A 19457-nucleotide genomic window follows, 5' to 3' on the forward strand; every position below is an offset into this window, starting at 1 on the left:
TCGTTTCCGGTACGGTGAAGGTGTGCATCTTAATTTACTAGCCACCCGCGATACTCTGTGCGTCTTAAGTTGTGAAATCAGCGAAGCGTATTGGTTGGGCGTTGAGGTGCTTCTTGAGATGAGAGATTAGAACCGCATTTCAAAACCCTAGTTTTCGTAGAGAATTATCTTCTGGATCCATGATGAGCTGTAGGTTAGTCATTTCAGAGGAGTCTCATCTCAATTTTACTGAATATATCATTCATCAATCTCTAGTTCGCTATAAAAACTAAAGAAAACAAAAAAACATGTTGTGATTACGAAGCACAACTGGCGGTTTATCATCGCTCTAATGATCAGCTGACGCATAGCTGTTTCTATTGCGTGCTAAAAGCTGCCTTTCTTCCAACGAAACCTGGTAGCGGCGATCGAGAAGTCTCGAGTCTCGCTGCAACGCTTCATCAACGGGTTGCATGTTAATTGGTGTCTTAGTCATCCGACAAAAAACGATCGGGAACGAAACTCACTCGCCTGTGACTGACGCGCAAAAGCCCCTCGGCTAGAAGTTTCCTAGTGTCCCTAGTCCCTGGTAGATCACAACAACCCCCGGGGCTGTTGCGGTGCGGATTGCATTATTCATTCACTCGAAGATCACGGAGCACGCGTGATCATCGATCGAGAACCACATATGGCACGGAATGAATTTTTCAATCTCTTTCTCGCGAAACAGGGTCAGAAAATGGAGCAGCCGAGGCAGCCCCTAGAACGATTGACATCCGATCCGACGCTGCTGTCAGTTCGTCATACAGGACGAGTCGTCGTCGTCGTCGTCGTCGTCGTCGTCGTTAACCGGTTCTAACCGGTACGAGACTCCCGGTCGAAAAGGGGGCACGGCCGCGCTGGCGATGTGATGTTAGCGCAAACATGGCACACCCCTATATATATACACACCGACAACACCCCTCTCTCGTGGCTCGCGTGTCATGTCTCGGGGTGGCGTGATGCATGACGTGTGCCCGAACGGCTCTCGTACCTCCCTGGCACGTCTACTCCAACTTCTCACTAATCAGTCAGAGAAAAACCACCGCAGGAAGCTCCCGGCTCCGACAACAGGACAGGCCAATGATCTTCACTTCGCAACGCGCAGTACGCGCACGAGAGGATAAGCGCGCTGTTCGTTGGAATTCTATATTTAATCTGTTACAACGCCGGCGCTAGGCATGCAATCCGTGCTGCACATCATCACGAGTGGAGCATGTTTAGCAGAAAGTTCTGCATTTTGCAGTCAGCTTTTGTGGCTACCGCTACGGTACCCGGCGATTATCAGGAAACGCCAAAGTAAATATTTAACATTTTGTGACAACAAATCAACACAATCAACACTCGGTCGCGATGACGATAGTACGATGATGTTTTCGGGGGGAAATCCAATACACAAGGATCTACAAAAGCATCTTCCTGGCCTTGGAGATAAAGTAAGTGACAGGAATTGACGTAAGTTAATACTGTAGATGGAATTTCTAGGAAAAAAAAACATAAAATTAACAAGAAAACGGGTGGTTTGTATTAAAAAGTCGGTGCTGTTTCTAGTTTTACGCAGATAAACCCTGAACTGTTAAAAAATAGTTGCGCTATTTATAGAAAGTAGGAAAGCCCATTTCAGTGAATAAATATTCAACACGGCGATCAAACTGAGAGCCACTTCTGCCGTCTGTTGCGGTTCGCTGCGGATGGTGAGCGCTTTTCGCGTTGCAATCCGGCAAACACTGATTTAAGTCTATAGAACCAACACTGGAGCGCCCGGAGGATCACAACTGGCGTGACTTACCTCGGTGGTGACTTGTTTTTATTCCGGAAAGAGTAAGAACACTTATCTACCGGGAGCCATAAAGCTACGGCGCCGCCACCGCCTTGCTGCTCGGTGTGTTTTTAATGCACTTCTCTCCATCTCACAGGGGAGTTGGCCTCACCGTTATGAATCGTTATTAATCGTAAGAAGCAGAGGCACAGGAACCCCGTCAGGTGAGGTGTCACGCTCGGGGAAGCGTGTTATCGCGCGTGGCCAACCGTTGTGTAAACAGAGAAGGGAGAGCGTAGAGCAAATGAACGGCTGCTGCTACTACCTCGACCGACCGGTTGATTACTGGCCATGACTGACTCACTCAACGGACTCCAGGTGTGTTCGGATCCAGGATCCACAGGCACCAGGCAGAGGCCTCACCAACGTAACAGTACTTTGCGGCCATTCCACGCCAGCAACGTGCTTCTGCTAGGTGATTATCTAGGTCCGGCCGCTGCTGTGGCCTCGAAACATCTCTCAGTGCCACCACCGAGCGCTGCTTAATGCTCTGCTGAGCTAGAACCTTCGAGACAATGAGACTGTCCACGCACTAGCACCCACTGTGACAGCAATGTCGAACGATTCATCATCCGTGTGCAAGTGCAACTGTCGTGCTCTACCTTTGGACGAGGAATCGTACACACATGGTCGCAGTCATGCTGCAGGAGTTTTGACTGATGGGCACATCCATCAAATGACAAACTATAACACTGTGGGGCCCCAAGACCATTCGTCATTCCTCCGTATGACGGGGAGGGGGAGGGGGGGCTTTTGCCTTATCTGAAACACACGTGCCCCAAGCTGCAGCTCCTTTCTGAAACGCCGTCCAACCGGCTTCTCCAGCGCCAGACAACGCGGCTCGTCGTCACGATGGAGGAGCAACACACGATCTGTCTGGGTTCTCGCAGTGATCTGCAGTGCAGGCTCCCCGTCAGCGTCGAACAAATCGGGTTTTGATTCCAACTCCACGTCGTCGTCGATCCGGTGACAGGGGAGGTGAATGGGGTGGTGATGGGTTGGCGAATCATTTATCGCGTGCCCATGCGGTGGCACGCGCTACTCGCAGAACATGATGCACACGTGCTTCCTCCGGTGATCGTGCTGCCAAGGAGTGCAACCATAAGGCAAACAGAAGGCGAGCGGATTGAATGTGGCACGCTCCATATGCCCATTCATAATGCTTCTTTGCATCTCGTTGGCCGGTTTTGAGACGTTTGAATGATTGGAAATGTGTTTCAAAACCAGAATATTCTAGTCAAGTAATCATTTATGAGTTTAGGTAATTAATTATTGTGAAAGTTTTTTTTAAAGTATATTATTTTCTGTAAATTTCCAAACAGAGCATTTTTTTATTCCTGAGGAAACTCTTCTTCTAGCGAGAGAACATTGGTTTTTCATTGTGTCTAATGACCAAACCCTCTAATGAGCTACGATCGGCACAACAAAATAGGTATTCTATATTTTGCGGTAATTTTTATGCAAAAAAAGTAATAAGCGCCTATAGCGCTGCATCTTTTGAATAAAAATAGTTTATGCTACTTTTATATTGTTACATTGGGATACGTGACAATTCATATTTTATCTACACTTCTATCTATTTTGAAGCAATTAAAAAATATATTTAATCCATTTTATCATGACAAAACACTTCAAAAGTGAAATGAAGACGATTTTTATGACTTTCTCAACCAAAGTGTAACTACTACCCAACGATAAGCGATTTTCTGAACGGAATTCCTGTTTCATTGGAGCACAAATTGGGCGACATACAAATCCCTCTGAGCATCATCCTCTAAATATGCCGCCAGATGCTGGCTAATTCGGCTCAGCAATGCTCGATAAGAAAACAGAAACAATCAATTAGCATTCAGTAGTCGGCGGTGGCCCGTATATTCGTCAACGGGATGATCAATGATTTGCTTCACCTTTACCGTGCGCTTCTGAAACGCAATGAAACGGTTTCGCATCTGGTGCTTGCTGCTGCTACTGCGACGCCACACTACTATCACCACAACGTAAGAGCGAGGCATTCGCGATTCGTTTCATACAAAATATGTTTATTTATTTTCTGCTCCACCTCCACCATGGTGGTGTTTTGCGTCAGTCAGAGAGGCGCTTAGGAGGTGTGACTGGGGAACCAGACAGCCCTGTACTGAGGAGGGCACCGGTACAAGAGCAGATGCGGCACGAAACTCGAATTAACCGATTAAAATGTTAATTGCGCTAACCGCGGCACGTTACTGCGCGCGGTGGCGAAGGCGAAAGTCGCGAAAAAAAAAAAGCAACAACAATCCTCGAACAACGCGCCGGCGGTACGTCGCGACACGACTGAGTGCGCTTCGAGATCGACCGGATGAATGAGAGCATGTCCTTCGAAAGTGGGACGGACTGGGCCTCCTCAAGTAGCGCCATTCCGCTCCCGCTACCTCTACATAACCTTCAGCGTTTTTGGTAGCAAAAGCGATAAAAGAAGAGCAGCATAGCAGGGACCATCATATGAGTAACAGACCTCGGATCAGGTAAAAGCGAAAATGACATCCACTTGCGATGATACCTTCCTCTTACGATGAGCCCAGCCCCTTTGTCTTGACCACAACACACACGGGATGAAGCGAGCCGAGACGATATGGATCCCCGGAGGCCACTTTCCCCCCTCCGTCCACGTCGGTGAAGATCTGAAGGACCTCCCCGTGCAGTACTCCTCTCTCAACTGCTCAAAAGTGTTTGATTACAACAGCAGCGCGCGCCAGTCGCCATTTCCTCCACCATTTGGATATGCGGCGTCCGGAGCACTGGAGGCCACCGGTTTTCCGGCCTGTGCCGCAGAATTGTCACGGTCACGATGGACGGTGGTGGAGGCTCTCTCCACTCGGCGGTGGCCACTCTAATCGATCGCGGACGGATGTGCGCAGCAGCAGCAGCAGCAACGTAGAGTACGAGGTGAAACTCGTGTGCTTTTTGCTTTTCAAGGTCTAGAGCGCACCGGATCGATCCGACCCGACGTTCGACACGTTCACTCACTTCGCTTTTTTGAGGAAATAAATTATTTAATCGATTTCAGAATCATTCGTTAGATCGATTTGGGAAACGGAAGTGGAATCTACCGGGCATAAATGTGACGTTCTCCGGAACCGGCTCGGTGATGGTTGTTTAGCTCATGCTAGGGGAGTGAATGTGGAATGGATAGAAACGGTGCTGGTGAGCTTTCAGGCAGTCGATGGAATAATATTATTTGATAATTCAATACGATTCGATTCACTTCATCGATCTTCACATTAAAATAGAACTGGAGATGAAATGTTGCAGTAATTCAAGAGATAAATACTTCCTCAAGAACAATATGACATTATGTTCCTTTGCCACTCAAAAATTCAGTTCCAGGCACCATTTTCAGCATTATTCTGTACAACGAATGTCCAACCAGAGGCGCAATGGTTTGCTCACTTTCATTTCACTAACCAACTTCTCGTGCTTGACACTTTCGTTAGCTCTTAAAAAAAATATGATCCCAATGACATTCCTGCACGGAACGGTCGGTCGAGTTTTGACGCATCAAAATGTCATAATTCTTTGCTTGCTGCAGCCATCCAGAGAGTGTGCACTGAATCTTCCACAAAAAGCGATGACAGCAACTGAGCAACGTTGTATTCGATTATATTTCCAATCCAAACAAAATCCAGATTACGAGAGCTCATCCCATGCTTAATACACAATCTGTATTCATACTTCAAGTAGTAGCAAATAGCATAAAAAATTGCAAAAGATTCAACCCTACAAATAAGCCTTTTTCATGGTTCAACGAGAAAATGCGAAGCAAAATACAACCCAAAATGGAATCAATTCCTCACGCTGGACGAGACGAAGCGTTTAAAATGCGAGTCCGCATCAAAAAAGTGTTGTATTTGAAGACGTTTTTCGGTGGAAATAACCGTACTGGCGTACATTCCTCGCGCTCCCCTCCCTTTCACCCCGAAAGTGGAACCACCATCATCCGGGCGCACCCGGAATCATAAGTAATTCTCAATAAAAAAAAAGGTCATTACGACCACACCGGTACAGTCGTGGTTCCCCCTGAAAAAAAAAAAATACGAAGGATTTGGCTCCGTCTTCGTAGCCTGTTTTAAGCGGATCGACCGGCCCCCCAAGACCGATCCGGACCAACACGTACCCCGACAGTAAAAGCCAATTCGTGTGAAGACATTACCGTTACGCCGTGAGTTAGTGCAGCAAAGGTCTCGGATGGTCTCGGTTTCTCGGTGAGTGAGCAGAAATCGAATAAGACATCATTCTCCCCGTATGCAGGTCCTTTGCCTACCTTTCGGGGAAGGTAAATTGGTTCGGAAAAGGAGCGCGCAACCATGGATGGCATTTTATGTCGCTTGATACGGACGAAAAAGAACCTTACCCTACAGTTGTGGAGCTACTTTCAATAAGGAAGCTGTAACCGTACACGACAGCAAAAGCATCGAAAATTTTGGATTTCATCCCAATTATTTTGGGTTTACTGGGAGGGCAGACAACGTTTGTTGTGCAGCTCACACGCAACTCTATGTCTCAATCATGCTTCGTTCTCGGAGCTCTGACCGCACTGCACACACAATTCCCTATCGCTACATTCATTGTGATGGATGTTGACTCATACATTGGCTACTTGCAGCTGCAGCTACTGCTGCTGCTACTCTACGAATCCAATTCTTCCACTTCCGGCGCCAAAAGAGCCTTCAGCAACAATGAAGATTACTGCCCTTTGAACTACGAGCGAGATCAGCAAGAGCATGAGTAGCAGCTACGCAATGCGTCGTAATCGTCGTTGCTACAATGTGGAACGGAAACCTCCACTGTCACTATCGCATCCGACCGACCGAGTCAGCGGTCAGTTCCTTGGCGCAGCGCAAGCTTAGTCCGGCACACGATAAGACCACATACGGTGGCACATGAATCATCACTGTCAATCATCGTCGTCGGGAGGGGCAGTTGCTGTTGGGTGATCCCTTCGAGCATGATGATGAATGTCAGTGTTGCATCTTTACTCGCGGAGCTCGATTTACTCGCAGCAGCATAAGGGAAGGAAGAAAAGAATCGATCGCAGGGGAAAGGAAGCGACTGCCGGCGAGCAATTCATCTCTCGCGTGCGGCGAAGAAGCCCGTGAGGCAGTCACTTAACACCACAACCACACCGGGTGTCCGTTCCGTTCCGTTCCGCGCCTCTTCCGCAGCTCTGGCAGCGTCATTATCACACACTCATCACCCATCACCACGAAGCCGATGAGCTCCACATGTCGCCGGTGCCACCCCGGGGGCGTCTATCGAATGCCACTCGATGTGCGATGATGATGATGATGATGATGCTGAGCTGGTTAGCTGGCTGGCTGGCTGGCTGCGGGTTGCGGAAACAAATTGACTCTTCCAGCGAGCGAGCGCCACTCCACACAGCACAAAGCACGCGCTGTCGTCAGCGTCTCTTCGCACACTTGGAAGAGGATGGTGCCAAAGGTGGAGGTCGATGCTTGACTGGAGTGTCTGCTCTCAAAACTGCATGATAATGGCGCGGAGGGCGGCTTTAATGTAATGGAATATTGAGCCAGCCAAGCAGGCAACAAGTCGATCCAGGGAGGAGGAAAGGATTGAAGGCTTTTACATGTGCACATGAGCAGGTGGAAGATTAAAGTTGAGCATTAGGAGTGTTGCTCAGGAGAAATCGCACTAATAGAGCAACATTAATGCCCATTTCAAGGCGATTATGGGAAAATGGATTGCAATATTACATTTGCAGAGCAGCTGAGCAGCTTAAATCAATTGTTTTCATTTAGTATCACTAATCGACAGTTATTGGCTGCCTGTTAAATCGAAGATGAAGAGAAAACAATCCGTAAAGATGATATGATGGTACGAATTTGTCTTCGAAGCAATTTAATGTCCAAATAGGCACAGTGCTCAGTAACATAAGTGTCTCTTAATTAAAAGAAGCAAATGGTCCTAAATTTACACCCCTGTCTCTACAAATTGTCCTAATTCACTGCACTGCCTCCACTGATAACATAAGATAGTTGCCTCTAAGTTGAAAGAGAAGAGACTTCCGTTAAATGAAAATACATCTGATGGTGAGACGATCTGATAAGCGAATTTCAAAGATGTAATTCGATAACATTCTACGACAGAATTTTCATGGGCAGCACGCACAATCAACGATATGGTTCTGCAAATGTGTGCAGGATACGAGTTCGATAAGAGAATATCAACTGATTGATCTACTATTGGTGATTAGTAACATTAAAAACCTTACATTCTTACGTCGAGTAAGAGATGATTAGTTCTTTTGACTAGCACAGATAAAAAATACTTAAATTCGTAACCATCAACGTTGCACAAAATAGCTCCAACGACTGTCAATAATGCAGTTAATTTGACCACGAAATTGTAATAAATTTCATCGTAAAACACTCAACAGCAGCCCACCAGTAAGCTGCTTATCAACGCGCCACCTCACTGAGCCATCTAATTAGTTGCCATCTGGAGCCAGCAGAAGTCCATAAAACCCTGGTTTCAGGTGACGAAAAGACAATCTAAATTACGCCGCGAAGAAAACTCTCAGACCGCGCAGCGTCCTTGCGCGGTAACTTTGCTGCCAATTAAAACTCCCTTCCAGTGTCCACTCAAAAAAAAAACCATAAGCACAGCCCCGGTGGCCAGACGATAATTATTCGATTATGAGCTCCGGACGCGCAGTTACGAACACGATCTTCACCATTCACATCGTAATGTCTCCCACGACCACGATTGGCACACCACCTTTTACCATCACACAAATCGTCTAATGCACCGAAGGAACCTCTACCTCTTGGTACGACGACCAAAGGGGTTGTGCAAAAGGTTAATGGAAACCACCGACACCGACAGAGTTCAGTTGCGAGTCCAGAATAGTGGTGGCACTAATTGTTAATTGGCCAGCCTCTCGGTCTTATCAAAGCCCCCGTTTACCTCTTTACCAACGACCCATTGGCATTAGCTTCCTCTCCCCACACCTGGAGGAGTTCCGGTTATCGTTGCACAATGGACGCGCCCATAACACACTCCGCCGCCCGGAGAAGACAACACCGGGTGACAACTGGGCACTCTTGGGGGACTCTCTCCCTCTATCCGGGATCTTCGCGATGTCAGCGCCATAAGAACGACGACGACGAACCGGAAGATGGCATCTTTGGAACGGAAAAGGAAGGAAGGAAGGCGTTGCAATCAATCGGGCTGATTGCATTCAATTGATAATGGAGTCCGTCCGACCGTCCGTACGTCCGTGGAGTGTGTGCGATAGAGGGGAGGCGATGCTTACGCCCACATAGTACCATTTATCCCCCCTCCAACCCCCAGGGGGTGGGGGTCTGTGAAGGCGTCGTCCGTGTACTCCCGGTGATGCGCTACTAGATCAATTACGCTAATTGATGTGCAGCATCATGGTGTTCCCCTCGGTTAATGGTCCTTCGCTCTCTCTCTCTCTCTCTCTCTCTCTCTCGCTCTCTGCCAGGGCCATCATTCGTGGCGCACTTTCAGGGTTGACTGTGGGCCACCAGCTGTTAAAATGCGCTCCCTGCCGCCACGAGAAGTCTCGAGGATGATGGTTTGGAGATCGAAATGATTGGATTAATGCGACGCCGTGCGGTGTTCCGTTGTTTCTCTGAGTTAGCGCGTCCTCTTTTTATAGCGTTCTGGCGAAACAACAACAACGAGCATCTGTAGAGCTTGATTCTGTTGTTTGTATTGTGTATGTTACGGATAAATAAATTCCAAAACCGGACGCCAAAGACCGACGTCGCAATATCCAATCAATTCTCGCTTCCAGTTCGATCGAACGGGACGGACTCGGAATGGAATTTTTCTTCTGTTTGTCCAACCTCTTCACAGGCCTCTACAGCAACCGTGACGTAAATTAAGAACCACAGAACCGAACCAGTGAAACCGAACAACCGAAAGGGAAGCGATATTAATCTCGATCTCGGCACACCAAACAACAGCACCAGCAGCAGCAGCCCCGTGATGACAGTCGCGTCGCGCACACTTCACAGACCGCCGATATGACCGATAATGCAAACAGAGGCGATGACGCGCGCGAGGGTCAATGTCAGTTCGAACAAAAGGCCGAACAATCGGCGCAACCCATTAGTGAAACATGGGCCCATCGACAGAACAGAACACGACACCGCGAACAATCCGCCACCGCCGGATCGGAGATCGACGATAAACTTCGCTCCTTCTCTCTGATGTCGTTCTAGCAGATGGAGAGATCTCTGGCAAGATGGACACTCGGCACTCGATGCACTGCATATCGGGCGACAGCGGAAATGCTCGCTGCACGGTTTTTTTTTTAGTGGTTGGCACACTTTTCTGATGGAGCCGTTCCGTTATCAGGCGCCTAGAATGCTGTTGCTGATGCTGATGCGGAATTCAGACGCAAAAGACTTTTGATGCAGACGCTCGATACGTACGGACGCGATGATGCACAATCTTAATGGTGGAACGGTTGCAACGAGCAGAGCTGAAGAGGCTTACACCGTTGTCGTTACAAGGCATTCTGTATTTTACAAGACGAGCTCACCTCTTAAATGGAGTGTCCTGTCGTCGAGTCGTCCTCGCTGAGCAAAGGACCAGAATGTCGCTTCAAAAAGGCACTTTTGCGACAACATTCCGCGGCAATGACCAACTGAGTGGGGAGGTTTTGTATGACAAAAAGAGATAACGGTCGCTGCTCTTTCATGAAAACGCATCAAAGTCTGATGGATATCAAAAGGGACGAAGACGAAGAGGCATGTAATGGTGAGCAGTGAGGAGCGAGGAGCATCAAACGGGTTTGAGATTTGCAAAAGTATTCCTTTAAGGTCTGTTTTTATTTTATCCGTTTAACAAACTAGCTGGAATACTAATGTACGAAGCTGAGGAAGCTCCTCAGCAACATTGTGAGACTCACACCCACTAAACCACTAGCCTGGTTTTGCGTTACCACCCAGCTGCTGTATGCCTCTTTCGAGATGAGCTCGCAGCGAGGGATACAAGGTCTGTGTATAAGAAAGAGCTACTCCAGCTCGAAAGCTATACTCTGGTCGCTCGGTTTGGATGATCGCTGACGAAAAAGAAAATCAAAAATCACGATTTTTAATTTAGTAAAAAAAGTGGCAAAAAGCCATCAGGATAAACCGCTCGCTGAAGATAAGCTGCAGCACCTGCAATATTGCTACACTGCCAGGATTAACTCATAGAACGAGCCTTTCACCGAGCGGCACTCCTGAACGCTTTCAGAACGCTGGTGGCCGACGTTGCACTCTTTGCATTAAAAAAAAGAGAAATAATTTAAATCAAAACCACCGTCAGCGCTACATTCAGCGTTGGTTTCAAGAGTGGAAAAAAAGAATCTCTTTCAATGTCACAGGTCACCGGATTCACCGTCACCTGGCTTTATGTCCATCCGCGTGATCATCCACCGAGCGTGTCCTCGGGCACACACCACTAGGCCACTAGGCTAATCCCTAACGCGAGAGCGCTTCTACTCGTGTGACCTGAAAGCGTGACGTGGCCGACTTCCAGCGAATCCAGCTTCCGAAACGCATGTGTCGCAAACGCAAACGGAGCAAGAGTAGCGACAGAAAATCCGAGGAAAAAACCATCGGGAAGCCATTTCTATCCCGGCTCAGCCTTCCTGGGTGTGTATTTCTGTAGCAGCGAAAGGACGCAAAGGACGAACGGGATGTTTACACACCCAGCAGTCACAGGAAACGAAACCACCACCCATCGACACGCTGCTCTGCGGGCTCATCATCTTGAGAGAAGCGGATGCTGCCGCTGGCACTGCACAGAGGGAAAGGATCTTCAAGGTTTCAACATCCATGTGCCGACCGGGGGGGGCGCTACAAACACACACAGTCTCCTGATGGTAATCCTCACACACTAGTTGCATCGCTCCCAAGGGGAACGCAACGCAGAGGACGAGAAGAAAATTCACGGGAAACATCCACCAGCGCTACTGGTGGAAACTGTAGCTTTTCCCGGGGATAAAAGATCCGCTCCATTCCGTTCCGTTGCGTCGTCCAATTCCCGCCAAGGCGATGTGGCGACAACGAATGTAGAACGAAATGAAATCAAACGAAAACTGGAACTGGAAATGGAAAACGGAAAAGTCAGGAGAGGACGAATGAGGGCGGTAGTTTTTGGTCCGTGTTTCATTTCCGCACCACCGACGACGGTGGTTCAGGATTTCCTTCGGCACAGGAAATGGGGAAACCAGGCACAGCATCAGCTACAAACAGAATAACCACAGAGAGACAGACCACCAAACGGGGCAGCCAGGGGGCCTTGTTGGTGTGAAGGTCGCTCCGATCGACAGCCGTTTGAAGTCGCGGCTAGGTCGCGGATGGTGAAGGACCCTCGGGAGCGGTCTTATCAATACGATTTCCGTGAGGCAGTTCTACGGCTTGTATTTTTTTTTGGGTTCATTCTCTAAGAAGAAGGCTTTCGCTGGAGGCTTTACACAACTTGCTTTTCGCTTTCCTAACGAACGGAGCACGCCGAATAACGATGTTAAGCATTTTATCTTAAATTGAGAAGGTAAGCTTTCCCGTTCGTTGTTGGGATCGAAAAGTGAAAAGTCAATGCGCCCTCTCCAAGCAGCTAGGGTCTGATACGCGCGTGCTGGAGAGGAAATGTTTCTTTTTTTTTGCTGTAAAAAAGCGATACTCAACAGATCCGTTCGTCTGTGCTACAGGTGGTTCCAATTATTGTGTAGAGTGTTGATAGAAATGGCGCAGGAATTGTGCCAGGAAATCTTTAGCGGAATTCACCACAAAGAAGAGGTGTTTTCTATCACCCTTTTCAATAGTTATGTAGCAACTCAATTAGAATAAATTAAATTATTCACGTGAATGGTAATTTGTAAGATTCTATGAAGATGGAATCTTAAACTTGAATGGTTCACGATCTAGAACCTGATTTAGTGTTTCTCATCGAGTATTTTCGGAATGAAACGGAAAAGGATAATCCATTAGTCCATTCAATATAAATTTCGATCGTATAACGAGCTTATAACCTGGACCAATCTATTGGATTCAGCATTATCGTCTAAAGATGTCCAGTATTTCCAGTAGTAAGTCCTACATTTTTCTTCCCGTTAGATAGCCTAAAATATTTTGTCATGGACAATATATTTGCGTCGAATAACACGGAAGACTTCTGATTAAAAATTATTTAATTGCTTTAATCAGTTCTTACTCCATAAACGACCAGACAAAGATTAATATTTATTCTAATTAGTGCAGAGACTATAAAAATAAATCCAACAACCTTACCGACCAATTGTCAACGCGATGTTTGGGTGTAAGTTCGATAATCCGCAAACTCAATAAGGATATGCGGGCAACCTCATTTAATGCCACCCAAAAACGGAACACGATGGACATCTACAAGACTTTCGTGACGCAAGCTCATCGAGCAACCACCAAAAAAAAAAACAAACGAATCAGACACTTCAACCCCTCCACCGTCGCTCTACTGCTCCACCCACTACCAATATCTCTCCACCTTCCATGATTCATTCACGCAACGCCCGCACCGCCCGGGTAAACGAAGTAAACGATCTGCTTAAGACAATAGAGGAGCAAATGGATTTTTTGGCGGTGGCGACGGAGACGGCGACGAGGAACAAGAAGTGCTCGTCGTTCGCATCATGGCGGCACCGGAAGTGGTGACACCCACGGAAGACAAGCGACAATTTGGTCAACGAAAGCCGCGAGAATGCGAGCCAGAGACACGGGACACCGTTACTTCTTGCTGTTGTGGTGTGTTTTGTGCGCCGAGATGTCGCGACATCTCGCCACTCGCCACTCGCCGCGTCGTCCGCGCCCATCAAGCAGCGAAATGGCGACCTCCATCGCACGAGGGATACGCACAATTGTGATAACGGACACAATGGACTGACTACTGAACTGCGAAGGAGGAGCCGCTGAGAAGTGGCCCTTTTGCTGCCGGCAGCTGCCTTTTGTGTATCGGGGACCGAAGGAGCGGCCAGTCAGTCCAGTCCAGTCCGGTGGCTATTGTACTCTGAATGGCCAAGACTGGGGCCATCTGTTTCACAATGCCACGAGGTTTCGCGAGACATTGCTACCACGCTGCTGCAAGGACGCTGGCCTGATACAACTCCCCGCTTATCTCTATACTTAGCTGCCCCTCCTTGTCCCCTCTTCCCGGGGGGCATTCTACTTCTCCTAATCGCCAATTCTGAGTCACTCCATTCACAGACACCCTTTTTTTGCAGAAGAAGGCAGGCTATAGGGACTGGATTAAAGCAAAACACAGCGAATGATGTCACCAGCAACCCTCGTGGTGGTTGTTCCGTGTGGACTTTGCAACCTCGCGTGTTTCTGGGGTGGAGATTCACCTTCATAAGACGATAAGGTTGGGCCCGTTAGCAACTTCTGTGCGCCGACCGCGTGTCAACCTTCCCCCACCTTATCGGTTGGCAATAGTTCCTGGAATATGCATCTTCCGGGACCATCTCGCGGTAGCGCTGATGGTTGTTTAGATCGTTGCGTCCACTATCGATCGTTCGATCAGTCACGGTTCCATCGATTCGATTCGATATCGGAGCGATGCCGATAGGGAAATGCATTTGCAAATGAAACCGACGATTACGATCGATTCGCCAATCGCGAAATGGAAATCGAGGACATTTGCGTAATGCGAGTAGTAGCAGCAGCAGCATTTAGTGTGTTGTTTTTTATTGGGGGGGGGGGGGGGAGCGTAAACATATAAGGTATCGCGGCCTAACGCCGCGTTACTTTGCCTTCGATTTAAACTGTTGCATTAATATTCCACCTTCACCTTGTGACGTGCGTTACCAAGTTTGGGGGCATTACGAGGACGAAGAAATAGGAGAATTCCAAACAAACGTTACTCAACAGGAGAAACACACTGCGCGTGACGCCAGTTTCTTGGAAAGTTAGTGATTACAACCCAGGGGTTTTTGGCTGGTTTTGAGTAATTATTTTGAAAATGACGTTATACTTGATGCTTGCTTCTTGAGCACGATCGTTCTTAAGTTCCAAAGGTCGAGTTATTTAAGAAGCAATATCGATTCCCTTCGCTTCATCTCAAACTAGCACCTAACACGCCCTCTTTACCCCTTCAGTGACAACATTGGGTGCGAATTTGTTTTGTTTTTCTCTCGTCAATCATTTGGAAAACATTGAATTGCAAAATAGAACGGAAGCAGTTGGCGGTTCGTTATCAATGAAGTCCGCGCGCGCGTAGGGCAATTCTGTCAATCAAAGACTGATCTCGTCGTGACCCTGGGCACCACCACCACCCTCCAGCATACACAGCATCCACGCATCAAGCGTAGAAAACCGCGACACACTAGAGCCCCAGGAACTAATGCGCGCCGTTGATGAATGTTTTAGTCGCGTGTTTCGCACACAAACACCAGCTCACACACCAGGCGGCCAACCCCATTCAATGGTGGGTTTGTTTTATCCGCCAACTCCCACTTCCAATCCCCCGATAACGCTAGCAACCGGAAAAGGGAGTCCGCGGCAGCCAATGAACTTCCAACTCGTCGAAAAGATCGTGACGTCGTGATACGGGACGCATTTCCAAACAAACGCCATTCGCGACAAGCGCTCGCTCGAGCGCTGGAGCGCTGGAAGGTCCCTAAGATACGGGGTGAGGGATATCCACCACCAACGGAGGGGGTGAGTGGTACATTCGTGACCCGCTAGTTTATGCTAATGATTGGGCAGGGTTGGCCAGCGCACGCACACAGTTCGCGACGCCGCGTTTGGACTTGTTTGCTCTGGATTGTTGTAAATAAATGTGTTGTCCTCTTCATGAGGTGGTAGCCGTGTGCAATTTTCATTCGTTCGTTTGTTTGTTTGTTTGTTTTATTTAGTAGAAATATTAATAATCCACTCGCTCGCTACCTCGTACTTGGCGGCTTGGTTACTGTTTTAATACCATAATCAAGCGCGCCAATCATAACATTTACCATCAACACCCTCGCCGACGGCAACCAAGGGGAAGTGTCGCTGTGTTCTCGGTTCTAGATTTACGGTCCGCCCCAGATAGCGTTCCTGTCTCGGAAGGGATAATAATCCCAATGCGAGGTGTCGACGAAAGGTGCAACTCACTGTTGTGGTGCCTACCTGGCACCTCCCTTCCCGTGTTCTGGTCCCTCCTTTTGTCCACACAAATCCTTCCCGCTGCATAAAAACAAACGAAACAAGCAACACATCCAAAGTAAACGGCACGACACACAACAGGTAGCCATGGTAATGCACCATAGCAATTGCCGTCGATGCTTGGCGTGTTTTTAGCTTCCCCCTGTTTTGGACGCCTTTAGCGGGTCATCGTACAGCGTGCGCTGGATGTTTGTGACAATTTTTCGCGTTTTTTTTTTGTACCGCGAGACCACGCGACGAGTGCATCATCAGGGAGGTGTTGGTGGGGGTACAAAAAACCGGTGGTTCACCTTGCACCTTGCATGTCGCCGGCAGTGGCGGCGCTAAAACATACATTTACGCCGAGTAATTAGCCACCGTGGACAGAGACATGACATGACGGACGCGACGCCCAACGGCAACATTCGAAAACCGGAAGGATCGTGCCTTTTCAGAGGGGTGCAAGGATAAGCCGATAAAGAAGGCGATGCAAAGGGGCAAAGCGAGAAAAGATCGGCACGACGGTCGAGAGGACTGTCTGAAGGACGACGACCACCACGATGATCGGTGTCCGTCTTCAAGGCGGGTAAATACAACATACCAACATCACCCAGGCACACACGGGCACATTGGATGTTGGTTTGTTCGAGACAAACCAGCAGCAGCAACAGCAACCAGCAGGGAGGGCGGCCAAGGCTGGACCGAAAATAGCACAGAAATTGAATAGATAAACAAACGAAAACCGGCTATCGTCAGGCCAAACCGAGGGCTGCAGTACGAAATTCAACGTTTCTAAACCGTTGGTTCCTCCTCGCTGGCTCCTGAGGCCTGCTGCGATCGGGGTTTTGCGCCGCTTTTGAAACGGGAGGCGCGTCATCTGAAACCAACGGGCGATCGGTACTTACGGTGCGTGTTGCCGGGTGTCTCTGGTTCGCTGGCTGGCTGGCTGGCTGGCTGGCTGGCTGACGATGGAACGTGACCACGTGAAGCGAACCCAACGGATTTCGCTCTATTGGCGAATGATGTAGCTCCTCGATCCTCTGCCGTTTAAGCCGATTAGAACATTCAGAACTTATTTTGCACCAGCTGCCTATTCGAAGGCATAGGATACTCTCGACACCAGATGGTGGTCTTCTTCTTCTTCTTGCTTTAGGATTCACTTTGACCAACAGCTCACTCACGGACTATAGATCACTGCGTACACTGGGCCACAGGGATGCAGCGATGAGACAATAAAGATGTAACCCAGATCACAACGCAGCAGATTGCTCTTCTTCTCCTCCTTCTTGGAATGCTTGCTCCCTTCACGACACGAACAGAACAGCTGGATTTTACAACACAAAATACACCTTAAACACAGACACTTTTCTACACGCACAATTCACGCACGATTACCGATTTCTCTGGGGGCACAGGCTGCTAAGATCGCGATGGTGCGCGACGGCACAATTAGCACAGCGTTGGTGGTGGCAACGCGGTTGCTGCCACCGAAAATAGAAGTGCAGCGATCTTCTCGGATGAAAAATCACGACACACAAATAACACGCGAGAGAAAGATCGGCCAGCTAGAACAACACAACACCACCGCTCTTCTCACTCACATGCCGCGCGCGCGGTGGTCGGTGTCCGTCCGCGGATGATCGGTCAGTCGGTGTGTACCGGGTGTACCGGCCTCAGCAACAGACAGCAATTTTCATCAACACCGCCGCCGACGCAAAACCGACCGTTCCGATCCGAACCGAGCGCCGAAAACTGTGTGGAAAATAAAAAAAAAGAAAAGGAAAAGAAGCTTAGCCTTCGTCTCATGCGCACCGGGGACACTGGGCTGGCGAAATACGATCCAGGCAATAGCGATCGTCCACCGAGAAACAGTCGTCGTCGTCGGCGCTGGCTGCACTTTTGAAGGCCTTTTAAAGGCTCGCCTTTCTCGTCTCACCAACGACAGAGTGGGCTGTGCAGAGCGAGTCTGGTGCTGCAGCTAGGGGTCGCTAAGCAGAGCAGGAGGCCTTGAGCATTTATGCTGCAGACAAGAGGGCAGAGGTTGGCAAAAAGGAAGGTTTTCTAACCCACTACCACAACCCGAGATTTACGAGCGAAAAAATAGAAAACACAACGTGTAAACAGACAAGACGACCTGCAAAAGGAGGACACAGCACACAAGGTGGCAGTAGCAGCAGCACCAGAGATGGAGACCAAATCCGAGATCCGGAGCACAGATTCTTCCGCACAGGGGGTTTTCCTTTTTTAGACAACAAACCACCACACAACGCCCTTCTTCTGTTGCTGCTGCTGCTGCTGACGATACGGATTGGCATTTTGTGTTTGTAGCTTCTTGCTGTTCTTCTTACGATGTCTAGTAGTACGCGAACGACATCGCAAAACGGCTTTTGCTGGTGTGTGCAGTTCCGGATTGAGCTGGATGAATGGGCGAGCTCGTGGCCGGGTAACCTTCGCTTAATCAGCACACAAACACGTTGTACGTTGTTCGTTCTGGTGATAACAAGCCCCGGGGACTGGGACGGGAGGGAAAAACACACGCTATGCACAACGACGACGAGTGAGTCACACTTGCGGTGGACGCATCAAGACGGAGCGGTGGGAGGAAACCCTGGGTGGAACATTCTTGTTCCTCGTCGCCACCCTTCCCGTGTTCCCCAAAAACGATGGATCTGTTTTGGTTGTTACTTTGCCAGCGTCGCCTGGGGATGTTGTTCCGATGAGTTGATGCACGAATTTTACAAGAACTACACCGGAGATTCGTTGGCCACAGACACTCGACGACGACGGCGATTCTCACAATCCTGGCTGTCCCGGGGATTGACAACTTGGAGCTCCAACGAAGGGGGTGATTTTTAGCTGCTGCTAATTTCCTACACGCCTGCTGGCTGGCTGCTTGCTAATCAATTGCCATTAAAACTACGGCGGTGGAGGCGACAGTTTACCTTCAGGATTCCGTGTTGTGCTTCTGGACGCACCTAGAGAGAAGAAGTTGCGGAGTTGCTGGTCGCACACAAAAAATACACACTTCTTCAACCACCCCGCGAGACTCCACGGCGAGCGGCCGTTTTGCAACGGGTGCTAGAGCGAGAGGCAGCTTCGATTGCGTGCGCGAGAGGGAGAGAACGGGTGCTGTCAAGTGCGGGTCGAACCTCCAAGGGTGTTTCTACTGTGGGTCAAACGGTAGAACTACCCCTGGATGATTGGTTGGGTATCTCCTTTTCACAGGATCTCCTCCGTTTTCACAGTTTTAAAGCGTAAATTAAGGTACAGGGCAGGTGGAAACGATGTGCAAACGACTACTAAAATTATAATCAATAGAATAGAGCAGAAAATACCTCCCCACTTCCTTCCATAATGCCTAAATTTCCGTTTTATAGGGTTGGACTTGGGAAAAAGGAAACCAAAAACAAATCACCCAGAGGTAGATGTACCATTTTACCTTTGGTTTC

At 48.7% G+C, this 19457-nt stretch overlaps 1 protein-coding gene across 2 annotated transcripts in view; it reads right to left on the bottom strand.

Annotated features, from left to right (window-relative positions):
- The window catches only part of LOC126570567 (E3 ubiquitin-protein ligase MIB2), a 40464-nt gene extending 21381 nt beyond the window's left edge, over positions 1–19083 (bottom strand). The window contains exons 1-2 of one of the 2 annotated variants that reach the window (XM_050228416.1): positions 18951–19083; positions 16914–17760 (exon numbers count right to left, since the gene is read on the bottom strand). The gene's annotated coding sequence lies outside the window, so the exon portion shown is untranslated. Of the gene's footprint in view, positions 1–16913; positions 17761–18950 lie in introns of those variants that run through there. The other variant, XM_050228417.1, reaches the window with a different exon arrangement.
- Positions 19084–19457: the final 374 nt, after the last annotated feature.

This window comes from Anopheles aquasalis, chromosome 2, assembly GCF_943734665.1.
Source record: "Anopheles aquasalis chromosome 2, idAnoAquaMG_Q_19, whole genome shotgun sequence".
NCBI lineage: Eukaryota > Metazoa > Arthropoda > Insecta > Diptera > Culicidae > Anopheles > Anopheles aquasalis.